At 45.0% G+C, this 11,535-nt stretch overlaps 1 long non-coding RNA gene across 1 annotated transcript in view; it reads left to right on the top strand.

Annotated features, from left to right (window-relative positions):
- Positions 1-6,371, top strand: part of LOC127671167 (uncharacterized) — a 15,544-nt gene extending 9,173 nt beyond the window's left edge. The window contains exons 3-5 of the long non-coding RNA XR_007974677.1: positions 603-671; positions 2,847-2,988; positions 5,764-6,371. This is a non-coding gene — a long non-coding RNA (uncharacterized LOC127671167). The remainder of the gene's footprint in view (positions 1-602; positions 672-2,846; positions 2,989-5,763) is intronic.
- Positions 6,372-11,535: the final 5,164 nt, after the last annotated feature.

Here is an 11,535-nt window from a genome sequence, read left to right as displayed (position 1 = left end):
AAAGAATAAAGAAACTCTATAAAGAAAAACATTGAGTTGGGGCTGGCTTACAGTTTCGAAAGTTCCGTCCATTATCATCAGGATGGGAAGCATGGTAGCATCTAGGCGGGCGTGGTAATGGAGGAGCTAAGAGTTCTACATTCTGATTTGGAGGCAACAAGGAGAGCCTGTCTTCTCCAGGGTCTCTCCTACATTGGGCAGAGCATGAGTATAGGTGCCTCAAAGCCTACCCCACAAGTGACACACATTTTCCAACGAGGCTCCACCTACTCCAACATAGCAATACCTCCTAATCATGCCACTCCCCATGGGCCGATTATATTTTAGTCACCATAGCTAGGCTGGTTGACCAGGGAACCTACAGATCTTCCTGTCACTGCCTCTCCAGAAATGGGATTACAAGTAAGTGCTACCATGTCAGTTTTTTGTTTTAAATGTAGGTTCTGTGTTGTGCCAAGTCCTGCCATGTTGAAGTTTCTGCCCTTGGAGCGGAGCTAGCAGGGTGTGGGCCTCCATGAATGCTTATGGTTGCGTGGGGCTTGTTTGTGTGTAATCATATACATATTTTCATGTTCCTCCTTGGGGAATGCTCTCTCTTTTAGGTTAATGATTCCAGATTGATTAGAAATAGCATGAGTCCAGGAGGCGAGAATGCGTTCCTCAGCAAAAAGGTAAATACTGTGACCTTCAAGACAGTCCTTAAAGCTGTGAGAAAGAACTCTGAAAACATGAGTTCAAGAATTCATAATTTCTCATCTATGCAAAATATAAGTATGTAATGTGAGTTGTATGAGGGGCTTCAAGGACCTAAAAGAACAAAGGCAGCTGCACTAATGAGTCAGCTAGTCAGAAAGATACAAAAGCAAGCAGATTTCTGAGTTCAAGGTCAGCCTGGAGCAGAATGAATTTAGTTCCAGGTGTGGAAGGTCTTAGAGCTGGATCCCACCCAGCTAGCTTACTATCTGTGCCTACAAAGGCAGGCAAGTTCCTGGGTTCAAGTTCAGCCTGGGACAGAGTGAGTTTAGGCTCACATATGGTGGGAATGGTAATCTCAGGATGGGATCCCACCCAGCTAAACTTATTGTTTGTGATTACAAAGGCAAGCTGATCTCTGAGTTCATTTGCTAGGTTAAAAAAAAATGTACTTGTTATTTCTTTCTAAGAATCAAAAGGCTAAGATCATAAAATGGTGATTCCTGGGATAATCAAAAGGGAACCTGGAGTAATGATTGAACTGATATGTAAATAAAAGACTGGGCTTTGGTCTGCGAGAACTGAGCTATCTACACAGCTGTCTGGAAGGCCAGCTCAAGTGAACACAGAGCTCTCATCTTGTACCCATGATTGGCTTTGAGCTGTTCTTTCACCCAGACATCCCTTCCTCAGGGACCCCTCTCCAAGCCTCGGCTGGTCTGTGGCAATTCTGGGCACTAAATTTAGTTCCTTAGGCTTGCAGAGCAAGCACTTTTCTTGACTGACCCATCTTCCTAACTGATACTATCGTGTCTTCCACCCTATTTTTGCTATTGGACAGGGCCACAACGAACACTTTCTAAGTGTCTTTTGGGTACATGTGCAAGAATCTGTCTGCATGTTCTGAAATGCAGGTTATAATCACTGGAACTGGAAGGGATCATGATTTGCGAAGAATGATACTCCAGACTCAAATAGTATGCAATAGCAATGAGCATTTATTCTGCAGAGAGCCTGCATGGGGGGGGGGGTCCACCATGCTTTGGAATGGAAGACAAGCATGTGGACTTTGCAGAATCAATTTAAAGCCTGTTAGGGTAGGAGTGGGTGACTTTTACCTTTCTTTTCCATGTTTGGTTGGTTTTATCTCCTGGAATATAGATGCCTTTGTGATTGGTTAAGGCTGGGGGGGGGTGGGATTTGGGGAAGCTTTTGCTAATTAACTATACTTGGCTCAAACTAGGTGGTGGGGCAACCTCTTGATTGGCTGCCTGTGAGGGATGATGTTGGAATTGACTTGTTTTGGACTTTCCAAGTTCTGGGAAACATAAATTTAGGCCTAGTCTCCTAAACTGCCAGTTTGCAGCCTGTCATGGAGTCAGCCTGGCTCTGGCTGACTTAGTCCTCTTGGACGCTTCATCAGATCGTTATCCAAAATTATTGAAATAATTAAATATATTATTAATTTATAGACTTTATATTTTTTTTCTTGAAACATTTGAGATTATTATTTTTTTCCAATGCCATGAGCCGTCATGTGGGCATCTAACTCTGTGGCTCACTCTGGTCTGAGACTCACTCTGTAGTCTTGAATTTATAGCAATCTTTTTGTCTCTGCCTCCTGAGTCCTGGGATAATAGATGTATGCTGTCATGTTTGGCTTTGTATGTATGCGTGTGTACATGCATCTGTATGAGTGTGTATGATATGTGTGTATGTATGTGGTGTATGTGTATGTGTGTGTGCAAGTGTGCATGGATACATGCAGATGCCAGAGGTCAGTCTCTGGTGTCTTCCCTCAGGTTCCATCCATTTTGTTTATTTGAGACAAGGTCTTCTGCTTGGCCTGGAATTTGTGACTTAGGCTAGATTAGCTGGCTACTCCTCTCTCTTTACAAAAGCTCAAGAACTTCTTAGGAGGTGACACATAGGAGACACATGTTCTGAAGCTTGCCTGTGTGAGAATTCTTCGCATTTGTTCTGTCATTTGGCGGGATAGGACGCCGGATGTCAAGTATTCTGTGAATTTTAGAGACGTTGCTCTCTCTCTCTCTCTCTCTCTCTCTCTCTCTCTCTCTCTCTCCCCCCCCCCAGACTTTGATCCTCTATCTTTAAAAATGCCATTGATAATTCTCTTCCCTCTTATTTTTTAGAGTTCCTGGGATGCCTGTTGGTTATGTAGCAGGCTATCCCAGTTACCCCTTTCCGCTGTCGTGCGCATGTTCTATGGGAAGCATAGGCGAGCATGCCGGTGTCTTTTCTCCGTGTCAGAATTTATTCAACAACCATAACAAGGTACAGTATCTCGGTGGGAGCAGACTGATTCATACTTCTACTTTCTTGATAACCCTGGCAGAAGGTTATCAAGGCTCTTCTATTCCAGTCTTAAGTAGGAATATAAACACTCGGGTCATATCCCGAATTACTCAGTAAATGCATGTGTCTATGTGTAGATTCTACAGTGACTACAAAGGGTTAAAGAGACAGGAGTTTTAAAGAGACAAGAAGCTGAAGCTGGGAAACAGACAGGGAAGAAGGCGCTGCTGGGATGCAGGCCAATCTGGGTCACAGGTTTAGAGTCCCGTAAGCAGAGGGAGAGGGGAGGACCGCGTCCCGCTGTCGTCGCGGTGGATAAATAACCATGACCGGTGCTAGGTGCCCGCCTCTGTATGGGGTCCACAAGTGAGTTACATCCTGTCCCTTGGCTGTCTGTGAAGTTGTCGGGCCTGGCTTCCCGGATAGGATGTTCATATGGGCACGTGCTCCTTCAGCCTCCATTCATCCCCATGAATTTATAGCGTGGAGACTTTCACCTCTCCGGCGTAAGCCGTTTATCAGTCCATGCTGCCTGGGTTGTGCTGGGCTGATGTGGGTCATATGTCCACGCAGGCGCTCAAAATGGCGTCAGTTGCAAAATGGAGCCGCCCAGGCAAGGTAGAGCTTGAAACACCGCTGCCTCACAGAATGTGGTGTAACTTAGAGTAGACACAGCCTGATTTTAACGGCATTCTCTCTTTTTTTTTTTAATTAAAAAAATTGCCCACTTTCTCTTTATTTCTTTGTTTTGCATTCTATAAAGTATTTTCTTTCGCTCCATTGCTCCAAATCTTTGTTTTATTTTATTTTATTTCATGTCAGCTTTGTCCACTCATAGATTTCCTCTCACTCCATCATATTTACCTATAAAATGTTGCTTAGAGGAAGTTTTCGGTTGTCCTTTTATATCTGGATTTATCATTGCCTCTAGGTTCTCTCTCTCTCTGTTTTAGTGTGTTACTATGTCTCCTTGGTAGAGTTGTCCCTGTGAGGCTGGCACAAAAACATCACTTATAATTGAATGTGGGGGCTGGGCTTGCTGATGGGATGGCTGATAGAGGATGATTGGAAGATGGACTAACCTCTTGATGGCGTCATCCCATACGGGCCTTTCCCCAGGGTCATTTTCAATTTGACCCTGATGGTTCCTGCCATCCGTCTCTGAAAACACCGAGTTCTGGGAATGTTCACCTACGCCTACCTCAGGCCTGCGTTCCCTTGTCTCTAATCAGATGGAAGTGGGCTAGGTTACCTCAGAAGACTCTTCCCACTCTACTATTTTATAATACGACTCAGGACAGAGATTTAGTCGAGAGACGGAAGCATATTAAAGGGAATCAACTATGGTAAAATAGAAAAATCCTTTGAAGCTGTCAGGAGATAGGCTCTAAAAATCTAATAAAATATTTGACTCATTGGGGATATGACTCAATGGGAGATAATTAGAAATAAACTTGGGGGGACTTAAGGAGGGCTAATATTTGGTGGCAATGCCTTAATTAATTTTGCTTGTGCCCTTGGGATGATGACTGCTTCCTTTTGCCGTCCAGCTCAGGAGGTCTGAACTGCTCATGTAAGCTGGATGCAGCTGATTGAGCAGGGCATTAAGGATCCAGAGAGAAGGAAGGAGTATTAGATTTTAATTTATAATAACCCATCCAAGACCCAGGGTCTCAGATTGACAGATTCTCCCACGCAGAGGTCAACATCTTGAAGGATTTCTAAGATTAGGTTTTTGTTTGTACCTGAAATGAAGCTGTGTTCTTTCCCCTGGGCTCGAATGGAGTTGAGGGGATTCCAAGAATTCGGGGAGAGAACTTAACCTGGAGAATTATCACTTCTGAACAGGAATTTATTAGATTCTGATGGGCGTATGTATTGAAATGAAAACGAAGTCTTAGTTTAAAATCTACTTGCTTGCCTCAATTGTACAATCCCGAAAAACCGATGTCATTGTCCCTATTTCTTAACGTGTCAGTCATTCAGTATGCATAATTGGTGTTGGTTGCACTTTGAGGAAAATGAATACATTGAGATGCAACGATGCCACAGAAAACGGCCTCGTTTTCATTTTCCTCTAACTCATGTTGAAAATCTATAGGTCATCATCCAAGTTCATCCCTCTCTAAGCTGACTGATTGGAACTGGGACTTGTGTGAAAAAGATAAAGGTACAGGCATTGGCGTGAGTTGGAATTCCAATGTCACAAAATGCCTTGAGGAAAAAAAGAACACCTCAGCCAACAGGCCTTACTTCAGCCATGTGACTGGCCCCGTAGACCGTTCAGTATTGTGTTGCCAGAGCAGAAATATAGCCCACCTGTCAAAATGGTATTTACACAGAGTGCAAGAGGGGGCTGACGGGAGAGACATTTAGGAGAGATTTCTGGGATTTATGGCATTGATTTTTTTGTTCTTTGTATGAGGAAGACGTTAACATTTTTGCTGGAAATATGTTCTCTGTAATGAGTCTGGTTAACTTTATGAAATACAACACCCCAGGTTAGCATGTGCCAGGAAGCGGGTCTCCGATGCATTCAGAGACGGCTTCGGGTCTCTCCCAGAGGGGGTTTTGTTAAAGATCAGACAGGGAAGGAGAGAACTCGCTCTGCCTTTCGTTTTGACAAAGTGATCAAAGACAAGCCTTAGCTGGGGGACTTTGAGGAAGGGTTAGGGGAGAGGGGAGATCTTCATGGCCACATGGACTTTAGGGGCTGTGTTTAATATCTGTCTCATAAGCAATTCATTTGTTTAGCTATTCAACAAGTGTCTACCACGGGCTGTGTGGGGCCGTCATCATAGGAGGCTGTACAGAGTTGGCCTGTGGAGTGCTTCCAGGCCAGAAGAGGAAAAACCCGAACCAGTCACACAGTCCATCAGCATGAAGATTAACTTCTCGGAGAAATCCAGATGCTTCTTGTAGGGTGGGAAACTTGGTTCTATATTGCCCAATGTCTCTTCTGTATCACCTGCTGTTCCCTGGTGCCCAACGCTGCATCTGGCCTGCGCTTTGAAATCTAAAAATATGCCTTTCATCCTTTCCTCCCTTCTACGGATCTGCAGTGACTTCCCGAGTTGCCTGCTGAACTCAGGATCAAAAAGCCCATGCTGGAGAGTTACGCGCTCTCCTAACTTAGCTTCTCTTCCTTTCTGAGCACAGACGCCTGGGTAGTATCCTCTCATTCCCCGAGCTCTGCCTCTCCCTTCTGAGATGGCTCAGTTCGCTGGGAGCCCCTGCTAGGATCTTCGGTTTGTTGAAACGTTGATTGATGTGTAGTTGTCTCCCAAGAGCATGGCAGATTTGCTTTTGCTTCAGACCAGCAGGCTCTTCCACAACGAAAAACTAAACGGTTAACGCCCGGAGCTTTGACCTCAGTATTGTTGACTTTGTATGGTGTGTGTGTGTGTGTGTGTGTGTGTGTGTGTATGTGTGTGTGTGTGTGTGTGTGCGCGCACTGGTTAGTTTTAACTGTCGGTTTGATGTAAACTAGAGCCACACGGCAAGAGAACTAGCGCGACAGATTAGATAGATCAGGTGAGCATTGTTTTGCCGGTCAAATGTTATAGAAAGATCCAGCCCACGGTGGGCAAACACCATTCCATGGGCTGGGCCCTCATCCGTACAGGGGTGGAGGAAGCTAGCTGCAAGAAAACAGGCAGCGTGGATGTGCCTGTTTCTCTTCCGTTCTTCCCGTGGAGGAGTGGTGCGTCGAGCTGTCCCCGAGCTGTCTCTGGCTCCGGCTCCACGACCTTCCAGACTGTAAACTGGAACTGTAAACCTTCCTGTTTTCTGTCCTTGGCATCAAATGACTATCGCAGAAACAGAAATGAAAGCTGAACAGGGTGGGGTGGAGGGGTGGGGTGGGAGGGATGGGGCGGGAGGTAGGCGTGTGGGTGGGGAGGTTGGGAGTAGAGAGTGGGACTTGGTCAGGGACTGTTGGGGGGAGGGATAGAATGGGGTAGGAGTTGGGCGGTGGAGGGTGTGGGAATCGGCCAATGAGCAGCTGGGGAGTCTTTGGGCCCTGGATGTGGGGTTGGGCTGCCCACTGGGTCGGGGCCCATACAATTCCAGTCTTTGGGCTGAGGTCAGTTCCAATCTGAAGGGACCTCCCGTGTACTAGAGTATCCAAAGTCCCTGGACCATGGTCTGGTGTGTTTGTTGAAATGAATATTGGGATTGGATTAAAATAATGCTATTGAGTCATATATCTTCTGATTGATCATTAATGTATCATCTGATGTATCATTGAGCCTTAAGTATCTTCTGTCTGGGAACTCTTTCACATATTAATTTGCCTTCTTTTTTAAAAAAATTACATTTAATCTCTCTCTCTCTCTCTCTCTCTCTCTCTCTCTCTCTCTCTCTATCTGTATGGCTCACGTGTAAAATCAGAGGGCAGCTTTATAAGACTTAGTTCTTCCCTTTTGCCACATGGGTCCCAGGGATTTAGTTTAGGTCGTCAGCTTGGGTGGCCTCTACCCACTGAACCATCCTGCCAGACCCCCATCTCCCCGCCTTATTCTTGAATGACTTTATGTGCACGGGTACCTCCCACAAGAGAAAAGCCCTCCGAGGCACACAACTTAGTTCACTAGAAATGATTTGTGCAATACGGAGTCTAAAATCCCACACAAAGGGTATATGATTTGAGTCGGAATTTAGCCGATGGGCGGAAGCTCTTAAGTTAGAACTCAAATGAGAAGACAGGTCACGATAGAACAGCCTTCTTTGCCGCAGGCGGGGGAACTCACCGCTAACAGTGGTAATAAGACAGCTAGCTCACAGGCTGGAGAGGTGGCTCAGCAGTTAAGAGCACTTCCAGAGGTCCTGAGTTCAAATCCCAGTAACCACATGGTGGCTCACAACCAGTGTCCGAAGACAGCTACAGTGTACTTACATATAATAAATAAATAGTCTTTAAAAAATTAAGACAGCTCATTTCCTCTATTACTTTGGTGTTTGCCCAGTGAATTCTTGGTTTTAGAACTCAGGGTTCCATACTTTCTAGCACTGAGGAAGGTATTTAACCTGCCAGGTACGCTCCGCTCCACATCTTCCTTCCTTCCTCCCTCCCTCCCTCCCTCCGTCCCTTCTTTCTTTTCTTTTCTTTCTTTTCTTTCTTTCTTTCTTTCTTTCTTTCTTTCTTTCTTTCTTTCTTTCTTTCTTTCTTTCTTTCTTTCTTTCTTTCTTTCTTTCTTTCTTTCTTTCTTTCTTTCTTTCTTTCTTTCTTTCTTTCTTTCTTTCTCTTAATATTTGAGAAGCAGAGCAGGTAGAAGCTATCTTGGGCCACTTCCCGTCCCAGCGTCCTGCGTCACTGCCTGACCTCTGGCGTGGAGGCCGAAGAAGACAGTCACAGCGTGTTATTATTGTGTCTGTCCGTGGTTTATTGCTCACATTACAGCAAAACAGGTTTGCGATGAGACCCTTCAACTGGGATCTGAGGAGGCTGTGCCTGCCCGAGTCCTGAGGGGAGGCTGGGGTCATTTTACACCACAGTGAGCCCACCCAGGGAGAGTCAGGGGGAAAACTGGTTAGCGGCAGCGCAGACTTCTGTTTTGGAGCTTCTGCAATCACTCTGCATTGATCCTACCCAGGTTCCCAAGCGGCTGATGCGAGCAGGCCGGCGTGGTCTTTTCCGTGTTGTAGGCGAAGGCTTTAGGGAAGAGAGGAGGGCCGCGTTCATTGGAAGAAAAGAGACCAAAGGAGACTTCACCAATTACAGCACCTGTCAGTGTTCAACAACAGATAAAATTAATTCGGAAACCCAAACAATCTGCAGAAAACCGAACACAATTATCTAAGAAATTAAGTTACACCATTTCCATGACCTTTAATCAATCATTGCACCGTTAATGTTAATTTTGTGATCTAAAAAAAATCATAGTTCGATTTGCATTTTAATGGGTGCTAAATGAGTGTCATCAGGAAGAAATAATGGCAGGGTGGCCTTTTGCTACAAATTCTGCCTTCCTAATGGCAAGGCACAAAGCGAGGAAATGGCGTTCGGAAAGGTTTTGTTTCGCTGTCTAACAGATGCACAGAGCTGCCCTTCTCAAATGAAAAAACACGCAATTCCCCACAAATATCACCACCTGTTGTTATAAATAAATCCAAGCTGTAAAATGGAAAGAAACCTTAATGGCAAATCATTACGGGTATCCGACCCCCTCCCGACAACCCTTCATAATGGCCTCTTAACAACTTGTTCTTTAGTCATGCGCCTTCTTAAGCGTTAGACCAGCCTCCAGGCCCCATCCTTAACCAAGAGAGAGATGGCGTGCGAACTTGTGACTAAAAATAAAAAGTTACAGACCTCAGAGAGAATGAGCTCTTCGTTTATTTGCATGGTGTAAGGAGCTGGGAAGTGGCTAGGCGAAACTTGGAATTTAGAGGTCCTCTTAAATCATAATCCAGAGGGCCAGGGGCATATTTCCTGGCCATGAGCTTAAGCTTCAAGTGCAAACAAAGAATCCTAAAGACATCAGGGTGTCAGGAAGGCATTGGCAAGCTGCTAATGATTTGGTAGAATCCTGCTTCTTTGATTACTTGGAGGGAAATTGTAAAGCATTGTGATGGTGATGTTGTATCCTTCAATTATCTTCTTATCCATCTCCAAGCTCCCGTTGCCTACAGACTTTATCATGCTATCTATAAATATTGATTGTGTCACAGGCCCAGGATATCACACTTACTGAAAATATTGTGGTCTTTACCTGAAACAGAGAGCGGTCTCCCTCTCTCTCTCAGACTTCTGGGAAAAAGGCCCGGACGAATTATTTCTTTGGATGAAAGAAGTCTTGAAATTATAAATTTGGAGACGAAAGCTTTAAAAAGAAAGAGCTTCAGAGATCCCCCCCACCCCCAAGTATAAGAAATTCAAATAAGGCAGGGAAAATAAAATGTCGGAGATGAGCGCTCACTTACTTTTTTTCTTCAAAGGCAAGATGAGGGTAGGGGTGGGGGGATGTTCCTGCCAAGACTGCAAAAACTCTACTTCATAAAAGATTTATTAGCAGTGACAGAGGGAGATTGCTGAGTGGGGCCCTGATAAATGCCTCACTTTTCTCTTCTGGCTTTAAAATTATGGGTTCCGTCCATAAAGTACTGATTAATTCATATTCACTCAACGACACCCCCCACCTTTCTTCCTAAAGCAACGATTGTAAGCATTTTGCTTCAACAAATAAAGTACTCTGGGTGGGACGCATACTAATTCATCGAGTGTGGCAACTGGTACTACATTTATGCGGCTAATCACGGGCAAATCCAGAAAGGGACTTTTCTTTTAGTGTTGACAGGACCTGCCTACCTTTCAGCATTTCCCCCCCTAAGGTATTATTAATCTCTAAGCTTGCCCAAATTGAAGACTTATCTAAGGTTCTTTAAAGCTGACCAGCATCAGAGGCAGCCACTCCCCAAGAGAGAATTTCCTTTGCTTTTCTGAAAGACCGACTGGTAGCGATTGGAGTCTTTTTTTTTTTTTTTCTTGTTTAAAGAATCCAGATGAAATGGTGTCTGCCCTAAATTTCCAGGAGAAATGGCTGGGTTTGAAACACAGTATTTACTGGGTGCTTCTGGCTGAGAAAAATGGCAGGGGGCTCTCTCAGAGAAAAGAGTATGTCACGAGAGCCAATGGAGACTGCTGGCTAAGGAAATCCGTGATGGCATCCAGAATAAGTCCCTGGCTAGGACGTCCCTGCTTCAGAAGGAGTTCTTGCTTCTATGGCCTGTGTTAGCCTCTTACCTCGTTGCTGAATGAAATATTTAAAGTTTTTTTTAAAAGGTGTTTATTTTATGTGTATGGATAACATTTTGCCTATCTGTGTGTATTTGCACCATACGTGTGTTTGGTGCCCATGGAGGTCAGAAGAGAGCCTTGGATTCTCTGGAACTGGAGTTATGGATACTGGTGAGCTGCTCTGTCCTTGAGGGGGAATCAAATCCCTGTCTTCTGGAAGAGCAGCAAGTGCTTGTAACCACCGAGTCATCTATCTGGCCCCAAGGAAGAGAGCTTTATTTTGCCTCCTGATTTAGCAGGTATGGTGACCATGGTGGGGGAGGTGCCACTCACGGCTGCAGGCACTCCTCGCCACCCTAGAGATTAAAGTATGGATCAGAGAGCAGGGACAGGAGGAGACAGGAAGTAGGCGTGGCCTCTAACCATCAGAGTGCTGCACGTGTCAGGTTGGCCATCAAGAGCAGAGAGACACTGGTCTCAAAGGTCCAAAACCTCTCAAAACAGCGCCACCAGCTGGCGATTAAGTGTTCCAACACAGAAGCCCGTAGGAGATATTTCACTTCCAAATCCATGACATTAAATCTCAGAATCAGCAAGGCAAGTGCCTTCGGTGTTAACGAGTCTGAGAACGATTAGTTTGTTCCTGTTTCAAATAGTAGAAGGTTGCTAGTGAATGAATGAGTCCACCAGCTACCACCGTACTAGAGACCAGGACATGTCTCTAGACACATAATGAACAATGAAGTCTTCCACCAGTGGGGGTTCCTTGATTTGGGTTAGAGAAGACC

The sequence above is a fragment of the Apodemus sylvaticus genome, chromosome 20 (assembly GCF_947179515.1).
Source record: "Apodemus sylvaticus chromosome 20, mApoSyl1.1, whole genome shotgun sequence".
Taxonomy (NCBI): domain Eukaryota; kingdom Metazoa; phylum Chordata; class Mammalia; order Rodentia; family Muridae; genus Apodemus; species Apodemus sylvaticus.
Note: the sequence above shows the minus strand (reverse complement) of the source record. Positions and strands in the feature narration are given on the sequence as shown.